This window comes from Myotis lucifugus, unplaced genomic scaffold (genome assembly GCF_000147115.1).
Source record: "Myotis lucifugus unplaced genomic scaffold, Myoluc2.0 scaffold_202, whole genome shotgun sequence".
Lineage (NCBI taxonomy): Eukaryota > Metazoa > Chordata > Mammalia > Chiroptera > Vespertilionidae > Myotis > Myotis lucifugus.
In genome coordinates, this window is record NW_005871250.1 from 2,007,586 (window position 1) to 2,030,681 (window position 23,096).

At 39.2% G+C, this 23,096-nt stretch overlaps 1 protein-coding gene across 2 annotated transcripts in view; it reads left to right on the forward strand.

The window, feature by feature from the left end:
- The first annotated feature begins 889 nt into the window (after nt 1-889).
- The window catches only part of JAKMIP2 (janus kinase and microtubule interacting protein 2), a 123,687-nt gene continuing 101,480 nt past the window's right edge, over nt 890-23,096 (forward strand). For both annotated transcript variants that reach the window (XM_006097452.3, XM_006097453.3), the window contains exon 1: nt 890-1,122. The gene's annotated coding sequence lies outside the window, so the exon portion shown is untranslated. The remainder of the gene's footprint in view (nt 1,123-23,096) is intronic.

The window sequence follows — 23,096 nt, forward strand, 5'->3', positions numbered from 1 at the left end:
AATTTATAGCCAGAGACAACTCACCTAAACCTCAATACTGCTGACCTCACTCCTTGGGACCTCCAAAAGAGCGTTCATGAAAATGGCATGGAATTTACCGCAGGAAATGAACTAAAAAGGTTTGGAACTATCCACCAACTTATGCTACTGGGAACCCTGATTGCTCAAGGAATTTGTTTCCTCTGTTCCATCTTCCTTTTCCACAGGGTAGTGCCAATGAACGCTGGGACTTCTTCACAGGGGGAACTGGAAAAACAGTAAGACCAAGCAACTCTCCTGAAAAGAACAAGGGAGAACAGTGCCAAGGAATCAGATTCTTGTTTTATTGCAAAGTCCAGCCACTCCTTTTGCTTTATAACAACCTTGAGTGGCATTGAGTAAAAGATGCTACAAAGGACAAACATATCTGGAGTGATAATAATTTCCTATTACACGACATAATTTTCTCCATATTTTTTTCTGATCGCAAACTTAATACATTTCACTGGAAAAACCATATAAAAATGCACAAATAGCTGAGCTGTTTTGTATGTTAGAGTCTAGATTTCGATTCAATTTAAATTATTTTCTTCCCGTGCCTATGCACCCTTGCCCCACTTTTAAAGAGCCAGAGTCCAAGATAGGAGAGCCCAAGAGCATCCCAGAGGGCAGCAGCACAAATTCACTCCCCTCCAGCTCCTCCAGCGTTTCACCCATCTCCCCTCCCCCTTAGTCCGATCGCTTACCATTGGTTATTACCATGACAACCAGCAGCTGCCGGGACGGGCAGCCTTACCGCAGCAGGGGAGGGGCTGTGGGGGAGGGGGCAGGAGAGGAGGAGCCAGAGGAGGTGTCTGCTGCAAGTTCCTGGCTGCTTCTGAGCTCACCCCATCCTCCGAGAGGGAGGAGGCCCAAGTGGTGATGCTGGTGCTGCCGCCGCCTGGACTGCTGATACTCTAGTGGGGCTGGAAGGGTGGTTCCTTTTTGCACCATCGCCAGCCAGAGACTGAGGGCGAAAAAAAAAAAATCCCAGCAGCCGCTGCTGATGTTGGGTTCGGAGGCTGCGTCCGACTCGGTCACAAGGAAAATGGATTCAGTTTGCACCTCTCCCTCCTTTCAACAGCTTCTCCGGGTCTCAGCATGGTGAGTAAGACACAGTGGAGCTATCTTCTTGGTTTAGTTTGTTCCCAAATGCCCTGTGTATACATCTGTGGCCTGCACTGGAACAATGACTCCCTTAGAGTGGGAGAAGATGTAGAGACAGAGATGGGGATGGAGATAGAGGAAGGTTGCCAGGAGGAGAGAAGTAAGAAGGCATCCGCTCCCGTTTAAAAAAAAAAATGGTGTTCTGATTTTATCTTAACTGGCTTAGAATGCAGAGTGAGCCACTTGGTTCCTTTCCTTCCAAGCTTAGCAACAGAACCAGGGGGTAGAAAAAGCTAAGAAGAAATGGGTGTTATTGAAAGGAATCATTTCATTTGCAGCTCCCACATTCAGGGCTAGGCCTTCCTCCAAAACACATTCGGTTCCTCATAAGCTTCTCTGTCTAATGATAAGGTGATTTTGCTTCTCTCCCTCATTGCGTGGGAAAGGTGGCCCCAGAATTGAGCGTCCTATTCCGTATTCTTATGTGCTCTTGTTGAGAAACCATTTGCTGGGTACAGTTTCATTTTCAGTGCATACATTTCATTGTGACTACACAAATGTATACTCTATGGATATGCATAACATATATACACATTACTTAGCACTTAGAGTGCGTTTATGAAACATATTTATGTGCAAAGCATTCTTTGCAATCATTCTTATGTGTTATCAAATGCCCTTGCATGCTTGGAGGTAATTGGATATTTTTGAAAGTATGCTTCTGGTTTGTGAAATTATTCATTGACTTCATCTGGATTAATGTGAGATTTATTCTTGTTATTGCCCATCAGTTTTGTTGTGACCAATTAGGACAGATGCCTGTCATTTAATATGTATCGTCGCCCTCGATGTGAATTCATAGCCGGCCTCTTTTCTTTATTTTTAATTAGGTTTGTGGGGGGTGATTTGAGAACCCGGACTTGACAATGATGGGAAAGGGAGGTGGCTTGTGGTATTATTTTGTGTACAGCGTCTTGCCAAATGATTGTGGAAACAAATCAGTTTTCTTGGAATTCTACCCCTTCCCTTTCATGTCTGTGCCTTGTGTCCCAGAAAGCACAGGCAAGCTGGATGGTGAAATGCATTCATTTTACTTAATAGTGATGCTATTTGCTGTTCATTCCTTCAGTATCCAGGCACCATTTTAGAGTTCTCTCAAATGTTGTATTCTGGATTCACTTACTTAGGTGGTCAAGTAGGAAAGTGAGATTGTTTTGAAAAAATCTAGGTATTTCCTAAGTACCCTAGCCATTTCCAAATGAATCTGCTTATACAGTGAAATGGAATAAGAGAGAGCAAAGCTTAGCAAAAGAATGTGTGGCTTGTAGCCTAAATGGGGGGTGGGGGGCGGGTATTGTAGTTTACAAATGCTTACTGGGATCTGCTTGACCTTTTATTATGCCAAGGCTTTAGGGCAGCGCAGGAGACTAAAGATGTCTAAGATGAGTAGGGTACAGGCCTCCATTACCACCCAGGATAATGGATTTCATTGAATTAAAGCCAGAAAAATCCTTGCAGGTAAAAGTGTGTTAGTAGTATTACATTCATCACATGGACTAGTTTCAGCCATCGATCTCGTCTCTAACAATATCATTGTCAGTGCAAGCATTTTCTACAGTGTAAAACATCAGTATTTTTGGTTTTAATCTTTCATTTTATTTTACCCATCGCTTCCCTTCACTTAAAAATTGTATATGTATTTGAATCAGGTTTATAGTTTAATTTCTCTGAGAATAAATGTCCTATTTGGCTTATATATGGGAAGGCTCTTCAGCAACTTAATGGAGAGAATGCACTTAATATGCTTATGGCATGTCATATATTATATAGATGCACGACTCTGTAAAGTCTTGCTACCATGTGCCTAATTATAACAGCTACATAAAGTCAAGCAAGGAAATATCCCCTGGGCTTGTATGTCATATCAAAATTTTAACACACTGCATCCTGAATTTTTTAATGACAACTTTTGACCTCCAAAAATTACAATTTCAGATATATCTACAGTAAGCTTTAAAGAATCAAGACATAGTTAACTCTGTTTTATGCAATGAAAACAGGTATCTTGGGGCTTTGTTTTCTTTCCTTTGTGTTGACTTTCCATGGGGATATGGTTTTATAGGTGATGTTGGTACAATTTGAACAGAGGCAAATCAGTGTAGGCCACGGATATAGAACTAACAGTCATATGTTTCAGCTACGTGGTCAGACCCTGATATGAATACAGGTCTAGATTTTGGTGCCACAACTTGAGGTGATTACATAGCCTTTGAGGAGGAGCCACAGAAAAGTGAATTATGTATAAAGTTGAACTCTTTAAGAAAGGATAAGGAAACTAGGATTATTACATTTAGAGAAACCTGAGAGATGACAGTTATTTGCTTCAGAGAAGCTGAGGGTTTACACGTAGGAAATTGCTTCTTGCCTATTTTGGGGGACCTAAAGAGTGGAAAATGGGATTCACCTGCATTGGGAAGAATGGAGATTATAAATACAAAATGTAGAACTTTCTGATAGCAAATTTGAGTGGTCAGTAGGATAACCAGATAGGGCAGTGCATTCTTTTCTCATCAAAACCTCCATAAATATGACCTAGACATGAATTTATTTGGGATGGACTAGATTCTTTCTCAAAAACTTCTCTGCCTTTCTAGTCAACTGTCCATTGAAGAGTGTTTCATATCATGTACTTCTAGACCTGTAACAGTCTAGAAGTACAAGACTCCGTTTTGTAAGGGGCTTTTAAATTACAGAATCTGGATATTTTTTACAAAATCAATTGATCATCTGCACAGAGAAATTTATATGTCATCTTGTCAGGATGCGGGGAACTGAAAAATGGCCATTTCACGAGAGTCCTTTCCCAGAACCTCTATGGAGTGTGATGCCTAATAGCCATATTAAAGTTATCCCTTCTGTATGGCTAATTTTGAAAAATGAAATGGGGTTCATTGGGGTCTAGATACAAAATAATTCAAGAGCCATCAGATTGATGTCAGAACAAAACAAAATATATATAAAAGGTACATTCAAGCCCTGGCTGGTGTGGCTCAGTTGGTTGGGCTTTGTCCTGTGCACCACAAGGTTGCCTTTTGGATTGCCGGTCAGGGCACATGCTTGGGTTGCAGGCTCTATCCCTGAAGGAGGGAGTACAGGAGGCAGCCAGTTGATGTTAAGCTCTCACATTGCTGTTTCTCTCTTTCTAAAAAAAAAAAAAGGCACATTTAAATTATTGTGTAAATGAACTGTTTAACAGCTAATTATCTTTTTCTCAAACACTATCTTGAAAATGCCATTCTGGTTGAGATAGTAAATATTTTGACTGGTATTTAAACTTAGGTAAAACTTGTTTTAATTGGAATAAAACACATTATCTGATTTCTCACTTTCTGATAGGATGTTCCTTATTTCTTTAAGTCATCTCAAAACATATTTCAGTTTTATGTACATGTTCAAGTCTCAACCAGGAAGAACTAGAAGGAGAGTCAGAACCATTTTCTTCATTTCTTATAGGTCTATCAAAGATTAATGCTTGTTTCCCATGGTTGGAGCCTAAAAGAAAACCAAATTTATCATGGAAGTTTTAACATAATATTTATACTTGGGTGTTATTCTGAGAGGTCAGTTACAACTGAAAATGTGTTTTCAAAGGACATGAATTAATTAATTGCAAAACAACTTATATGAGTAGCAACATTTGCATACGTTAGCACATAGAATTTTTTGGAGGATTTAAGATGTACACATGTGAAAAGTTGACAAAAATAATGCATCTTATATTAGTCGTTACGCCTTATATTAATACTAGAGGCCCAGCGCACGAAATTGTGCGTGGGTAGGGTACCTAGGCCTAGCCTGCAATCAGGGCCATCTTCTGCCCGTTCACCAGTCCCTAGTCCCACCCCGCCGCCAACACCCACCCTGGTTCCCTGTTCGCCATCTGGTGATCTATCTGAGCCTGTGGGCTGCGGGAAGGGAACAAGAGGTCAGTAGTTCCGCCCGCTTGCCAGTCCCCAGTCCCGCCCCACTGCCGGCACCCACCCCAGTTTCCCATGGTTCCCCATTGGCCATCCAGCGATCGGAGTCTGTGGGATGGGGGAAGGGACTGAGAGGTGGTCAATGCACCTCATAGCGACTGGTCGATCGGTCATTCTGGTTGTTACACCGTTATGGTCGCTGGCCTTTTATTATATAGGATAATCTTTTGTAGTTCTCATTAATTTTACATTGTTTATTTTTAGCTTGTATTCCCCCCAATTCTATCACTAGAAATATTTTAAATAAGTGGAAACAGTCTCAGAGAGGTTAGACTTGTTCAAGTTTGGGTTAGGTAAATGGTCTAACTGCAGCTGGATTCCAAATCTCATGAGCCCGATTGTGCCATATTAGAAAATGTAACAAATTACCTTGCCAATTTGAATTTTTAAATATCAAATATAATAGATCTGCATTAAATGTGGCTCATCTTTATTTGGATTTTTATTTGAATATTTCAGGTGCCATGATTTGCTCTTTGATCATGTTGAATTGGTTCAACAGACTAAGTGTATGGTTAGGGTATCAGACCCCCCCACCCCCCCAAAAAAAATGGTGCACACAAGAATTATTTTGGAAAAACTTTGAGATTCCTGATATTTCAGAAAAGCACAAAACCATTTGTCTAGGGAAAAGTCAGAACTATGTTGGACTGCCCTGCACTTATTTTATGACCAAGTACTATTTTATTTTTAATGAGAGTTTGGAAGGTAACATAATTTTATTCTGTGCTTTGGACCTTGAGAACACTTAGCCATACCTCCTACCTACATGTCCTAAGCATCTCTCCACCTACATGTTCTTAAAAATAGAAAGGGCATTAAATAATAAACAAGTGCACATAGCTTCAACAACTTCCTGATATTTTTCCTGAACAAACACTTTTATACTTTTCTGAAATATCAAAAGTCAAGTAAGTACCTTTCTCCAGAATATTCTAATTTTTGGTGCCTCTCCTTGTGAATGCCCTAGCATACGCTCTGTCTGACTGGTAATTCCATGCTGGCCAAAGAGCAAATTGTGCTGTCTGGACTATCATTCCACATCCCTTAGCTTGAGGTGCAACAGAGATCTGTCTCACTAACGACATTCTGCTTTAAGTCAGTTTCCACCAGTACAGTTAAAGTTTGTCTTTGAAAGTTTTTTTTCCCACATTTAAAAAATACATGCTCATTTTAAGAGAAAAAAAAAAGATAATACAGGAATGTTTAAAAAGAAAGTCACTCATAAGCCTACCATCAAGAAATAATGCCTCTTAGCGTCTTGGAATATCTCCCACTAGATTTTTTTTTCTATATGACACTATAAACACACTCAGGCATACAGTTTCATAAATGGGACCATACTCTAAGCATTGTTTTATAGTTATTTTACTGTGTCAATGAAATATGTCTCTACTAAATTTTTAATCGCTGTGCATTTTTCTTGATGATTCAAGATGTTTTTTCCCCCACTTGGGGCTCTTTACACTTTGCTTTAAATACTTCTTATGATACAGGTAAAGCCTACTGCTTTACAGCAGCTGTGAGTCAAGCATTATTTTCAGGAAATACGAGGTCTGTTACCCAGGCTTGCTACTACCTCTCAGAATGGGCATTAAATTAACCTGGGTCATCTCTTGTCTGCTAACAATGAATGACTTTTTAACCCAAGTCAGTGAAATCCCTGTTTGAATCACTGGGAATTTCAGCAGGTGCATGCATAAACAATAATTTAAAATAACAATAATAAATATCTTTTGGATTCATGTTATTTTTCCTCAGTATGGTAGTGGCATCCTGCAATCTTAACCTCTCTGACCAACTGAACTCTTTTATGAAAAAATATTTAACTGACAAACATTAGCTGTCACATGACATCTTAGACTAAACTGAAATATATTTTTGGTGTATACATCCCTTAAACCTGTATATATTATTATTTGTTTCATATTTTATATTTTTTATTAAAGTATAGTTGGCATACAATATTACATTAGATTCAGGTGTATAAAATAGTGATTCTGCATTTACATACCTTATGATGTAACCACAATAAGTCTATTAACCATCTGTCACTGAACGAAGTTATTATGATATTATTGACCTTATTGCCTGTGCTGTGCATCACATCCCCATGACTTATTTATGTTAAAACTGGAAGTTTGTGCCCTGGCTAGTGTGGTTCAGTTTGTTGGACATCATTCTGTGCACCGAAAGGTTGCTGGTTTGATTCTCAGTCAGGGCACCTGCCTAGTTATGCTCTCACATCCATGTTTCTCTCTTCTCCCCTCCTTTCTCTCTAAAATCAATAAGCTATGCTTAAAAACAACAACAACTAGAAGTTTGTACCTATTATTTCCCTCCACATTTTTCATCCATTCCTCCCACCCCCTCCCATCTGGCTCTATATCTATGAATGTGTTTATGTTTTGTTTTACATATGAATATAGTTTTTAAATGAAAGCTCACTCTCATCAAACTCTTCCCCTTTTAAAATATGACTAGTTGAATTCTTCTTATACTTTAACTTTGAGCTTTAATATAACTCCTTGTATGTGTGTGTAAAGAGGGTATATATTACCCTCTGTACACTGTCTGTTTTCTTATAGCATATATCAAAATTGTAATTTTAGAGCTTTTTGTTTGCTTTCTTGATTTTCCCTACCCTTCACTATGAGGGTGAAAAATTAAACTGTTAATAACAAATGGCTTAGCAAAATATATGTGTTCAGCAAATACTGGCTGACTGACTGACTGACTGAATGAATGAATGAATTGTCCCCTGAAACACCTCTGGCCTAAGATTGTAGAAGAGCTTTTTCACTAGTAGTTCTTTGCACTTTTCTCATCCTTTAATTTTGGCTGTGAAGATAAAATGGATTTTGTATTCAGATATGTGATCTTCTCAGGATTTTAAATTTTGATAAAAGAAAATCAAAACTCAAAAGGTAACAAATCACACCACTTAAAAATCCACCTTTAAAAGGTGTACACTACTATATGCTGTGACATAAATAAGAAAGCTGTGGACATTTCTTTTCTTCCCTTATGGTTCCTTTAATTCCCTTCCAAAGGGAATTGCAAGTCAGACATAGTGACACCATTAAGAGAAAACCATTGATTTCAGTGTAATTTATTAAAATTAATTAGTAACTTAATTAATATTAGCATCAAATTACTTAATACACTCTCATAGCTATTTTGCTATTCTAGAAACCCACCCTAATAAATTCACTAATCATAAACAAATTATTTCTTCATTTCTATATCTAAAAATCAAGCTGAAACAAATTGAAGTAATAACCTCACTCAAAAGATAAATTAAAGCAACATCTTGCTTTCATGAAAGTTCTGAAATCAAATATCAAAAGAGTAACTTGGAAGAGTGAGGTATCCTTGGCAAATACAGAGGACTATCTTCAAGCCAATGGGGACAGCCACCTCTATAGGTGCCTACCCTGCTGATCCAGTTAAACTTCAGTATGAGGAAAAAGTCTTCGTTCCCTTTCTTTACCTGGAATATATATCAAGATCTTTTACTGCAATGCTTGAAATTCTGGGATCCAACTGCAGTTAAAATCTACATAGAAAACCAAATCTAAGTTTAGTTGATACTATTTGGTCAGAAAACAATTCATTGGTATTATTTTCAGGAATGAAATTTTGCTGAGATCATTGTGAATCTAAAAAAGCCTTGTGAGCCTGTGCTTAAGAACAGAGGATGATCTTTTCATCATGCCTTCTGCTGCAAACTGGAATATGTCCCCTGGAAAATGCTACCCATTATAACACAATGAAAATGTAACCCAAGCAAATGTGCCTCACCTATATTTCTTACCTGCCTCTTTCTTATGCAGCATTTCATGGAGAGAGAAATCTCCAAAAATAAGCTAAGCTCTTACTTCATAGTCATTACTGATTCATATTTAAGTCCCATAAACTATTCATAGGTCAGATATACCTAATTTGAGCACATATTTCAAAAGAAAAATTGTTTTTTAAAATGCAAGAATACTGATGGAAACAATTAGAGGTAATCTATATATATAAAAGCCTAAGCGTCCATTACGACCGAATGACCGGAAAAACCGGTTGACCAGTCACTATGATGCACACTGACCACCAGGGGGTGGATGCTCAATGCAGGAGCTGCCCCCTGGTGGTCAGTGCACTCCTACAGCCAACCTTCCACGGCCCCTCCCCCTGTCCAGCAGGCCCCAGCCAGCAGGCCCCATCTGGCAGCCGGCCCGCCCCCGATCGGGACTGAGCAAGATGGCCCCGATAGGCCCTGATCACTGGCCAGGCCTAGGGATCCCACCCGTGCACGAATTTCATGCACCAGGCCTCTAGTAGTTTAAGCATCATTCTATAAAATTTAGGATATGGTGTCATTCTACCAATAAATTATTAACACGTTAAGCACCGAGCCTGTTTTGTCTTCCTTTCCGTTGAGCCTGCCATATCCGATTTCACCAATATGCTGGCGGCACCAGTGACTGACTGGTCCGGACGGAAAGTATAGTGTCAGTCACCAGTGACTGACATGGTGCTTAACGTGTTAAAAGAATAACAAGATAATTGACAATATTTTTTATGTAACAATAACCAACTGGAGAGTTTATCCTAAAAATTAACACTGAATTCACATGAAAATTCATAAGATACTAATTCTTCCAGTTGGCACTGACAAGACAGAGAGAAGGACTTAGGTGTCTTGAAGAGTTTATGGATCCCATTACTTTTTTATGAATTTCCTAGATGATTTAGATTATGAAAATGGGTACTCTGGATCACTGGGGTTTCTCTATCCTCTGCTCTGCTCTGGTTTACCTAGACCCAGAGGAAGGAATTACTCCTACTCCATTGGCTCAGTCTTTGTCCCTATATCTCTTAAGGAGGAATTAAAAGATAGTTAATTAACCATGAAATGAATTTTGAATTTTAGAAAATGTGAAATTTTTGCTGTATTAAGGAAAACATTTGAATTGTGACTTATTTTTAAATCACTTCATTCAATAAAAGCATTTACAAAATTTAGAATTTACAGTAGTTTGAGCCAGGTAGTAATCATTAAAAATAAACCTTAATTTAAAAAAAATTTTATTTTATTTTATTGGTTTTTTACAGAGAGGAAGGGAGAGGGATAGAGAGTTAGAAACATCGATGAGAGAGAAACATCGATCAGCTGCCTCCTGCACACTCCCCACTGGGGATGTGCCTGCAACCAAGGTACATGCCCTTGACCGGAATCGAACCTGGGACCCTTCAGTCCACAGGCCGACGCTCTATCCACTGAGCCAAACTGGTTAGGGCATAAACCTTAATATTTTAAAATGAAGTAACAGGAAACCCTTTACTTCTAGTCAGTTTTGCTTAAAAAGAACATTCAGGCATCTTGTTCTCTTCTTGCAAGATTGTCTATATTTTAGGCTCCACAGGGTACAAGGCTACACTACGAAACAAGAGAAAGGAAAATATCAGCCTGCAACATAGAAATTGATTTTTCTACCACTGTGTGACCTTCAAGTTTTTATCCATTATAGAGCTCAATCTCTAAATGCATGCTTAAACATGCCTGAGTCATACTAATGCTCCTATCTGGACAGGTTTGACTACACATATTGTCCAATCTCTTCTAACTGTGGTATATGATTTTATATTTTTCTTCTTTCATTCTACATAAGGTTTTTGAAATCAAACCTAAATGGTTTAGCCACCGTCCCTGAAAGGTAGTACAAAGGCAGGATTAATATTTCTAGTCAGCCACTGGGCATTTGCTTACTGAACTTTCACTAACATTTGTATAGTTTGAAAACATTAACAGTCTAAATTTATTTTATATAATCCTCTTGCTTTGAAACATCGACCTTTGGCTGTATAGCCAACTATAATCTAAGCAGAATCGATCCGTTCTCAGCTCAGATGGTGCCATCACTTACCACATTGTTGGTGTCCTTAAATGCTGTTTGACTAACGTAAGGATCTTTATGACTGAGAGTAGCTGATGAAACAGTGGAGAAGCGTTTTGTTCAGAAGACAGTAATTTTGCAAAACAGCACTCTCCCTTGGGTCAATCTGAAAAAACTTTCAGACCTGATGCTGACTCATCTGTATTATTTAAAAGAATGGGGGATAACCAGTTTCAAATTACCTTTATAATTCAAGTAAACAATTTATTTCCTCTTTAAACCCTTCCTAGTATGGGAATATAATGAGGCCATACGCACAGTAAGTATTGGAAGACATGTTAGATACATTGATTCCAGTAACAGTCAAGGGACTCTTTCATTACTGTTTTTTCTGCATTTAATACATAAAAAGTAACCCAGAAAGTGAGGAAAAAATATAAATCCGGAGGGAAATGGTCACTGAGTATTTAATGAGAGTATTGATTCTGATTCGCCTGCCTTCACTTTGTTTTTCTTTCTTTGAGCTGTGATTATCAGTACTCCAGCCTCTGCAGTAAATAATCTGCTCGCTCTCTCTCTCTCTCTCTCTCTCTCTCTCTCATCAAATGCCACTGAGGCAGAAACCTTTAAAACTGCCAAATATTTTGAGCTCTTTATTTTTCTTTCAGTAAAAGGAAAGTCTTGGGCTACATTAGCTTCAATAAGGGCCCTTCCAGCTATAAAGATGTTTATGACTCTGTGACTGTCCCTCATATTTGCTGGCAGTTCTGTGTCATAATAAATGCTTCCCAAAGAAATTAGCAATGAAAGGACTTGTATGCATACATATTAGCATAACCTATGGACACAGACACTGGGGCGACAGGGGCTTACCCGGGGTGGGAATGGCTGCGGGGGGGGGGGGGGGTGTCAATCGGGAAAAAGGAGACATATGTAAAACTTTAGACAATTAAAAAAAAGAAATAAGCAGTGTCAGCTTTTTGTCATTTTTCTCTTTCATTGCCTTTAAGTCTCTCTCTCTCTCTCTCTCTCTCTCTCTCTCTCTCTCTCTGTGTGTGTGTGTGAGAGAGAGAGAGAGAGAGAGAATGTTGCCATTCAGTTTAGCAAAAGGTCATTAAATCCAAGCCATACATCTAAAAAGCCATATAATGTGGTATACTGCTGGACTAATTAGTCAGTCCAATACATAAAAGTGTTGAGTTTACTTTTTCTTGACTTCGGTCCAGATACTGGATCCCTAAGTGCTGATGTTCAATTACCAGGTGAATGATTGATTGACAAGTTTTCTGACTTATTTAAGGGATCATATCACATTATTTTTAAGGATTCTTTCCACTCAACATTATGAGTGTATGATATGTAGACCCCCAAGGCAGGAGTATTCTCTGCCCTATAAAATATCCGCTCTTACACATCCAGAGAGTCAATTTCTAGATCTCTTTTTAGAGGCCATGTTGGAAGCCAGCTTGCCATATATGTAATATTTTAATCAAGGTATGAATGTAGCTCTGCTTGAAAGAAGAAACAATCAAATGAAAGGGTACAGGATTTTTATTTTTGGTTCTCTCCTATTTCTCAGGACACCTTTTGCTGTTGTATATCGAGTCAGTAGAAATTCTTGTGAAATCAGTGAATCCCTTGACTTTAACAGGTGTTCTTTGCCCACCTTCTCTGTCTTGGTACCAAGTTCACATATTCCATCTGCAATTTTTTATTAGAGTGACCTGGTGTGACACAGTGTGAAAGCACAAACCTGGGATTCCAAAATCCTGGATTTAACATGAGTTAAAATAATTATTAACTATAAATATACGCAGGAAATGAAAACCCTAGGATTTTAGATAAGCCAAATGAAGACCAGCAAAGTTGTCCTGCTAAGTTTAAAGCTGTAATGATGCTGAAGGAAAGTCACCAAAGTGATTACATCGCCCCCATCAATGGGAAAAGAACCAAGCTTTCTTAATGTCTATCTACTAATAATTATGAAAATTAATATTGGGGTCATTTCTTTTTTTGGAAAATATGACCTATCGGTTTAGGTGCGTGGATCTCTTTCTTAATTTACAAAATGAACTCTGGTACACCAATATTGTCATCTATTAGTAATTATTCAGTACATACTTATAATGTAATCCTTTTTAGTCATTATAGTTATTTTTATGTACTTATTATGAGCATTAATTGTTCTTTCCATAAATTATAGATCAGTTGAAGACTTTCACTGATCACTTTTGCTTAATTTTATTCAATGTCTCTATCATTTATTTGTGCCTTTGCCACAGCATCCACTTTCACTCCTGACCCCTTCCCATGTCCTTTTTCCTCAACTTGTTGCTCTATGTTACTTACCCCAGACACCCAGAACGTAAGACAAATCTTTGACTGGCAGACTAGTCCCGTGCACTCAGACCTCCCCTTGTCTGAATTCCTTTCATACTTGTGATCACTACCACACTGTTTAGTCCATCATTGTTCTCCTCGTTTCAGATATTCTAACTTTGTTTCCACAGCTGGATTGAAAAATTTACCATACTTCTCCTTTTTCTAGTCCTGGAAGGAAACCTCTGTTTTATGAGTGAATCCTGTATGTCATGTACTATGATGGGTGTTTTGCATGTTATCTCATTTAAGCCTGATAACCACTCTTATTAAGTTAGTATTGGTATTCTCATCTGCCATGGGCGGTCACTAAACTTAGAGTTTGCCTACTTTCCTGAGGCCACACAGCTGGTGAGTGTCAGTGCCATCTGCCTCTCAGTCTCCATTTCACCATATTGTCTGGTGGTCGATAATAGGTCACTTTAATATGGTAGCTCATGTATAATTTTATTTCATTTTCTACTTTTCCGTATTCTTGCTTTGTTGACATAGTTGAGGTAAAATGTAATGGTAGAAACCTTAAATATAATCAACTTTTGGTCACTTGCTTTTAAATGGCCTCCCCTGTTCCTGCCAAGTTTTTCTCCCTCCCTGGTGTCTTCCCTATGTTATTGTTTCCACACACCAAGACCGCATTAAACCTCAAAGTGCCCAATTCATTAAATAGCTCCTCTATCCTGGGAACAATGTTAAGACATAAATACATGGCTAAGCTCTCTCTATTCCCTGCGTGAAAACAACCTTATCTTCTCTCTTTCAATTTGAGATTCCCCTCCGCCTCCAAATTAAAATATTCCCCCCAATTGTGGAGGCACCAGAATCCAGAGACAAAAGACAATGAAGATGAAGCAATGATTCCAGTCTGTATTCCCTGCAGTGCCTCTAGGATATTCAGAAGCCCGAGGTAACCTGACTCCAGGAGGAGAGAGCAGAATATTTACAGAGAATGCTGAGTAGGAAAAGGCTCCCCTTCAACTGTGTTAGCTTAGCAGGAAGCAGGAGACAGCCTCAGAGCTGCCCCCAAATTAACCATGTTTATACAGTCTTATAACAGTACTGACACATGGAAAGACTGTAGGTGATTATTAACTCCATGAAGAATTAAAACTGGGGCTGGTATACAGTATTACTCATCAGGAGCAGCACATTGTCAAATATAGTAGCCCAGGTATTTTGCTTATATCAGAAACAACTATATGTTTGTCAGCTCTTTCTTATACTATAACTGATGAGAACACATTGATTTAGGTGCTTTTTTGAGAATGTTACTTAAAAAAATTCTGTTTATTACTAAAACAAATATTAAGCAACACTAGAGGAAGGAAGATTCCTTCCCGTGTCCTTGTGTAACTCTTCAATTACTCATATTTCCTTCTAGTCTGCCTAGCACACACCTGAGGTCATAGTTATAATTAGAATGTATATGCCTTTGTGTAGGGCCTCATGCCTTTTACAGTGGTCCTTGCACCTGTGGAGACCAGAGCAGAGCCTGTAGATTTTGAATCCCATTCCCTCTCACCTTCTCAAGGTCTTTTCTCCTGCAATTGTATTCTCTTTCCCCCGAATCATCCATTTTTTGCCCCTCTTAACTCAATTACTGGCATCAGCATATACATATGCTCTTCAGTCTCACATCTTTAAAAATTCCTCTTCTGACCTCACATCCCCTTTAATTACTCCCCATTTTCATTCTACCCTTCATAGCAAGACTTGTTGAAAAATCTGTTTCTCAATGCTGTCCACACCTACTCACCCCACACTTTCTCCTTAATTCCCTCTAGATGGGCTTTCATTCCCATCACTCCACTGAGACTGCATTTGTCAAATCCCCAAGAACCTCTGCAATGCAAAATTCTCCTTACTTAATCCTTTTTTAAAAAATCTTGATCTTTTCAACCTCTCAGATAAGACTATTGACCAGTCCCTTTTTACTGTTTTTTCCTTCATGGTTTCAAATACTCTACACACATTGATTATTTCTTCTATTTCACTAGCTTCCTCTTTTCCTTTCTTGTGTCTGGTTCCTTTTCTACTTTCCTCTTCTAAGTATTTGAGTTACCAAGGCTCAGTCCTCAGCCTCCTTAAGCTCTCTGGTTACACTGTCCCCAACTCATCTCATGCATTCTCATCCACAGGATGACAAATCTCATTTCCAGTCCTGACTTCTGGGGAAGTCCAGATTCATACTCAGTCACCTACTTAACATGTGCAGTATTGTTTTTACTAATCTTTCAGCTTCATAAGGACAAAGTAGAACTCTTGACTTACCTGCATGTCACACTCAGCACAAAGTTGTCCTTCCCGTCTCCATCTTATTTAATGACATTAATCCTCTAAACCAATTTGCAGAACTGCCCCTGAGTTCCTTTTTTTATTTGATACTCCATATCCAATCTATTAACAATCCTGTTACTTTTACCTCAGAACATTCCCTAACTTGTTCTACTTTTCTATCTCTATTTCTTGTTAAAGCCGCCATCTTCTCCTGCCTGAACCACCTCAATAACCCTACAGGGACTGTCTGCTTCTGTCCCTCTTGGAGTAAATTCTTCTCACAGAAAATAGAGCAATCCTTTTAAACAGGAGTCAGATCATAACTTTCACTTCAAAATCATCAATAAAGACAAACTCCTTACCACTACACATTGACCTTGCATACCACTATAATGCCATCTTCTCCTAGTCTCTTCCTCATGCGCTCCACTTTCTATTCCTCTACTTTTCTATAACTGATTAGATAAAGTTACAAATTGTGAAATAGTGGACAATGTTTTCAATGCCCAAGCACTTTTGTGTTCTCATTATTGGTCTAGTAGCATTTTAATTGGAGAAATCAAACTTGGGGGAACCGTATTATTTCCTGAATCTTTACTAAACTGTTCATTACTGCATCTGACTATTGTACCTAAAATAAAATCTGTGATGAAAAACTTTTAATAGATAAATTAATCCTTTAAAGTTTAATAACACACGATATAGTTTATGTGTGAGTTTAAACAAAGTCATGGCTCGTCTTATCACTGGTTTCATGGGAAAGGAAACCAGGGTCCAGAGTTTACATGACTAGGCTGAGGTTATATAACCAAGGCTAGATTCACGCCCAGGCCATCTGACTCCCAGAGCCACTGGAATATGATCCCTGACTTGTCTCATAAAATTTATAACTTCTCAATGATCTCTATATTTTCATAAAAATTTAAAGACCAACTTTACTCCTGTGGATAGAAGGAATTAGATGATGTCTCCCTAATGCCACATATTACAGCCTCTGCTCTGCTGTCACAGTGAAGAACTAAGGCAAGGACTTCCATTTCTAAAAGTTCTCCCCTACCCTCAATAGTCCATCCCACTAGAGAAAAGATCTGTGGATAATTTGTATTCTTTGTCCCGGTGGCTATTTCTATCCCCTTGTCTTTTGGGTTCTTCATATTTGATAGTAATATTTTCTGTGAATGGAGTGGGTCCTACTGGGTGTAATTACTATACAGAGCATGCCAGCCAACCTTAACCCACCACTGCGCCTGCCCTTTTTTGATTCATGCCTTTTTAATTCACAGGGACTCTTTTTCTCCACATAAATCAGTCTCCTTAATCAAGTAGCATAAATTATAGCATATATGTGAAATTCCACCAGCCTCTTCCTCATGTGAATTAAATTAGCATAGGTTAGGGAAGACGCCAAGTACTTACTGAGTGCATATTATAAATGACAGCATCTAGCACAGTTACCTGAACACAGGAAGCACTTCATTATTGTTCCTTTTTCTTGTCTTCCTTTTTTCACCTCTCTACCCTCTGCCCTTCTGATGTTTTGTTCGCTGTTGCTCACCTGTGTTAACAGATGGCAAAGTCTAGAAACAGCAGTTACCACATAGGAAGGGTAGAGGACTGGCTGTTTATCTTGACAAGTCCAACGGAGGACAAATGTGTGCAGCCCTGCACTTACTTGGTGACTAGATGACTGGGTGCCTGTCCACCCACCTTTCCTCCTCTCAGTCCCTGTTCTCTGTTTACCTGTCCCCAGTTTCCATTGAGTGGGGAAGCGGTCCACAAGCGACTGTCTTAAGGAGATTTATTAGGTCTTGTTTGTAAAGCTTTTTGATTCCTCAAACAAAAAGACATATAAATACAACACCTCATGCTGGACAAGTTTTTTGTTTAATGTTTTATAACCATGAGAACTTTTCATGAACCTTAAAGTCTTTTTGAATAGCTCAGAAGGTAACATACACAGTCATTCTAAGCTAAAGTGATTAGAATGCTCTAATCTCTGCACATCCCAGGGTAAGGGGTAAGGGCAGGAGCTTCCCTATCCTTATGGACCTTTACTGACAAATTATTTCTCCCATAAAGACAACACGAATGCAAATTGTCTTTGATAGAATTCTTCTCTCTGATGCATCAGTCATTACATCCTATCTAATAAAGAGGGAATATGCTAATTGACCCTCACGCTATCACAAAGATGGCAGCACCCACAGCCAATAAGGAGGGAATATGCTAATTGACTGCCCTATCCTCAAATATGGTAGTGCCCACAGCCAATAAGGAGAGAATATGCTAATTGACTGCCCCTTCCTCAAATATGGCAGCACCCACAGCCAATAAGGAGGGAATATGCTAATTAACAGCCACACCCTCAAAGATGGTGGCGCCCAGTCCCCTCAGCCCGCCGGGGCAGCAGGTGTGGGGCAAGGCCAGAGTCCCCCAGTCCCCTCAGGCCCCCAGCTGCCCAGGGCTGGCCCAAGGCGCAGGTAACCAGGGCCGGCCGAGGCTTGCGCTGCCGGCAGTGGCAGCAGCAGAGGTGTGATGGGGGTGTAGCCTTCCCCTGATCACCAGGTCGCCTCCCGCCCCTGAGGGCTCCCGGACTATGAGAGGGGGCAGGCTGGACTGAGGGACCCCCCCTCCAGTGCATGAATTTTCATGCACTGGGCCTCTAGTAAAAATATAAGATGCTTTAAAAAATAATTCTTTCAAAGCACTGTACTTTCATTTAATTCATTATAGTTGCAGCATTAGTAATCACCGTGACTATTCCTTTTATAAAAAACATTTAAATATTCATAATTGGTCCTTCCTGTTGCACTGATAGACTCATCTGTTTATGATAATTTTATATGGATGTTTGTAAGTAATCTGTGTTTCTTTTTGTTAAAGCAATATAGGATATACATATATCTGTTGATTAACTAAATGATCTCAGTTCTCATTGTGAGCCCCAATTGTAAAATGTTCAGTTTACTGATATGCCAGTATGAGTGAATGTTGAGACTCTCTAGTCATTAAATACTTGTACATGGACTCATTCTAAAAAAATAATAAACATTTATGTTTTTTACCACCCTGAGTCAAGTGTACAATATACAGATAATGTATTATAGAATTGTATATCTAAAACCTATATAAATTTATTTACCAATGTCACCCCAATACATTCAATTAAAAATACATTTTAAAAAATTACTCTGCCTTGGATAATTTTAAACATTCAAAAAAATTACAGAGGCACTGGGAAGAATAGTGTTTAATATCAGAATAAACTTTATTATAAACATGCAGGTATGAGTATAACTATTGTTGGTACTGCTATTGGGTTTTATGTCTTTATTTCTTCACAGTGCATGTGACCTCCCCTTTCTTAGGCTCCTACTGATAGGGACAGAAATGTAATATTGGGGACCAGCTAGAATTGTAAGAAATATTAATCATGCTCTGTTAACTGTGATTGCTTTGTTCTGATTAAAGAAGGCACAATCTAACCTGGCTGGGAGTTACACATGGGATCTAGAAGCTCACCTGGAAATGCAGCCCATCCTCCCCATCAGGGAGCTGCCTATTGTCATGGGAAAATTAACAACTTTGTTGCAGAAACCAGAGCCGCCAGCCCTTTGAAGACCCCCAGCCTTTGCATATCCACAGGCCTTTGCAAATCTATATTATATTACCAATTATTTTTTGGACTTACCAACTTGAACATCCATGGACCTTCCCCTTATATTACAAAATGTCACAATCAACACCTACCCAGTTATTCAAGCATGAATCTGTAGTGTCACCCATGATACCTTTCTTTCATCCTTCTAATTAATCCATTCTAAAATCATGCTGATTCTCCCTCCACATCTTGATGCATCTTTATCTTCTCTGTTCTCACTGCCAGTACCCAAGTTTAGACCATCATTATTTTTTTTCTGGATTATTTCAGTAACCTTTTAAGAGGTTTTCTAGAATTTGGTTTCTTCAATGTTTCTGGGTTTATCTAATAAGCTCATGCTTGATCATGTTAATCTGATTCTTACAAGCATTCAAAAAGTCCTTGCAATCTGTGGAGTAACGCTCCAAATCTGTAATTTTCAAATCTGGACCCCGTTTACAAGTCTTACATAAAAATATTTATAGCTGCTCCTTACCTGTACCTCCCACTCCAACACATATGAGTGCAACGAACGAATCTCTAGGCCTCAAACAAAAACATTGTATGTCTACATGCTGTGTACCCTACCTGATGATAGAGTGTAGGTTTAAAAGCCCAGGCTTTCATGTCACATAGACATGGAACTGAATGCAAGTTTTTCCAAAGACTAGCTGTGAAGCTACCTTTCTGGACCTCAGTCTTTTAATATGAAAAATGGGAATTTAAAACAGGTTTAACTTATTAGGTTGTTGTAAAGAATCAGGTATAAGTGTACTCATGGTAAACTCTTGATATGTATTAATATGCATATATGACACAAAATGCACCTTTTCATACCTGAATTCTGAAACTTTAGCCATCCTTACAGTTAGAATTGAGCTGTAACCTTTCCTGGGTAGTTTTCCTTGACCTAGACCTCTCCCAGCTCTGCCCCCAAAGGAGCACTTATTAACTATCCTTTTATCCATGTTCCCAGAGCATTTTGTAATCCTATTATAGCACATGTCTCAGTCTATTGTTATTTATGGTTCTGTTTCCCCTACTGGAACCTAAGTGCTCACGGCCAGGGGCAAAGCACAGGTCCTGGCATATAATAGCCATTCAGTAATTATTCACCAATTGAATTTGTTAGATTCTTTAAACATTCCATTTCCCTCCTCATTATACTATTTAGAGGTTGTTGCGCTTAAAATTGAAACGGTAAGCCAGTGATGGCATTTTCTAATCTCCCATTGTTATGAAATTAACTTCAGTTGGAACCATCAAAACGATATCCAGTCTCCAAAAACCAAGAAATGAATCTGAAAAAAAATAAAGCATTTGATACCTTTAATTCTAAAACCTCAGAGTTTGTTGGCACAGTGAGGTCAGCGTAGTTGTATCATTGCATTAGGAGGACTACATGAATTCATTAGCCACATGGACAATATGATTTGGGGTTTCACTCTAGTCATCAAGCAGATGTTCAAACATTAGAGAATGGCTACGTGTTCCAGACACAAAAAGCAAGTGCCTAATGCAACCCTTAGCTATTCTAAGAAACATCTTCAACAAAAAATACATTGGTTAAGCACACAGGGACAGTGAGTTACACCAGATTCACCAATATTTACTAAGGAGTGGAATAGTGCTTTTCCCCACTAAAAAGGTGATAAATCTGCAAAGGAAAGTATGAGAAATGCCTGCAGTGATTGGATTCTCTAATGTTTGCTCTAGGACAAGGTCTTTTTTTAAATTCAGAGGTTTTATATTTATAAAATAAATTGATTTCCAGCTTCTCTTGAAAAATCAGACCTGGCAATATTGGGTGGCTGCTTTTTTGCAGACTAAGGCTCACTGTCAGCCAAGAAACAATTGCCCGCTTAGGAATGCTGTTGCCCTATCTACTCCTTCGCCATGTATATTTCCTGCCTCAGCTCAGTAGGACAGGCATTTGTGCTTTTGATCCCTTGCTCTAAACCTCAGTTTCCAAATCTATAGAACTACTATAGCAGCAACTCGCTTGTTGGGCTTTTGTAAGGATTCAATACTGTAATCCATGTGAAGTGCCTCACCAAGTTCCTGGTGTTATAGTGAGTTCTCAGTAAATGGTTGCTGACTCTTTCTCAGTTCTCTTTGAAAACCTGTATTTATTAAGCTTCTACTGTGTACCAGGTACTGGGCTAGGCATGGAGATATAATGGTGAGCAATACAGGCATGGGTTCTTCCTCTTGAGTGTTTACGGTTTGGCATCCAGGGAAATGTCAGTTAGCATTCTACGTGGCTTTTGTTTGTGTTATGGAACAAGGAGGGAGAAAAAGTCATTGGGTTCTTTTGAGAATCACTGCCCTGAACTGAAAGGAAAAGCAACAGGCTATTTTTATTGTTAATTCTCACCCTTGGATATTTTCCCATTGATTTTTTAGAGAGAGTGGAAGGGAGAGGGACAGAGAGAGAGAAACATCAATGTGACAAAGACACATCGATTGGTTGCCTCTTGCATGCACCCGGAGCAGGGCTAGGGTTCAAGCCTGCAACTGAGGTACATGTCCTTAACTGGAATCAAACCCGGGACCCTCAGTCCATGGGCTGACACTCTATCCACTGAGCCAAACCAGCTAGAGCCAGACAGGCTTTATGAAAAGACATTTCAAACTTAAACATTTGCCAATAGCTCTTTTTTTAAAAAGAATAGTTTATTGATTTTTAGAAAGAGAGGAAGGGAGAGGGAGAGAGAGAAACACTGATATGAGAGCACAACATTGATTGGCTGCCTCCTGCATGCCCCCTGTCAGGCATTGAGCCCGCAACCCGGGCATGTGCCCTTGACTGAACCAGCAACCTAGCGACAGGATGACACCTGACCAACTGAGCCACACTGGCCAGAGCTCCTCGACAGCTCTTCATTCTCACTGTTCCCATAGAGCTGCTGCTTCCCAGAACTCTCTGTCTCAGCATATGACCTAGTTATCCACTCAGTTATTCAAGCCAAAATGCTAGGAATATTCTCTGATTCCTTTCTATCCTTTCCTCTATCCCCACCATGTTCAATTCATCAGCAAATTCTGTCTTCTCTTCTTACAAAGCATGCGGAGACCTGTCCACCTCCCACCTCTATACTGCTACCTACCACTCTGGTCCGAGCCACCATCACCTCTCCATTGGATGACTGCCCAGCCCCAGCCTCTTGCTTCCACTCCTTTACTTTTCTGCAAAGGGCCAGATAGTAAATAGTTTAGCTGTTGTGGGCCATACAATCTGTCACAACCACTCAATTTTCCTCTTATAGCACAAAAGCAGTCATAGACAATACTTAAATTGCTGGGCATGGCTGTGCCCCATTTCTGTTATTTACAGAAACAGGTTACATGCTAGATTCGGCCGGGGTCATTGTTGTAGTTAGACTCACTTAATGTAAACCTCTGCAAAGACATCTCAAAGCACTAAGAGTACATCCTCAGTTCTCCTGATCATGTTCTGCATGGCCCTCTTGCTCTAGCGCCCCCTTTTACCCCAGCCACACCATCCTTCATTCTGACTTTCAGACACATCCAGCTAATTCCTGCCATAGGTCATTGCATCAATTCCCTGAATTCTCCCAGATTTTAGCATGGCCCGACCACAATTCAGACTCACCGCAAATGACTATTAAAAGTCACCCATTACTATCTTTTATTATATTTTCAGTATTTACCATCATCAGAAAATATTTATTAATTTGGTTCATTTGGGATGGTGGTCTAGATTTACCTACTAGTTTGTAAGCTCAGTAC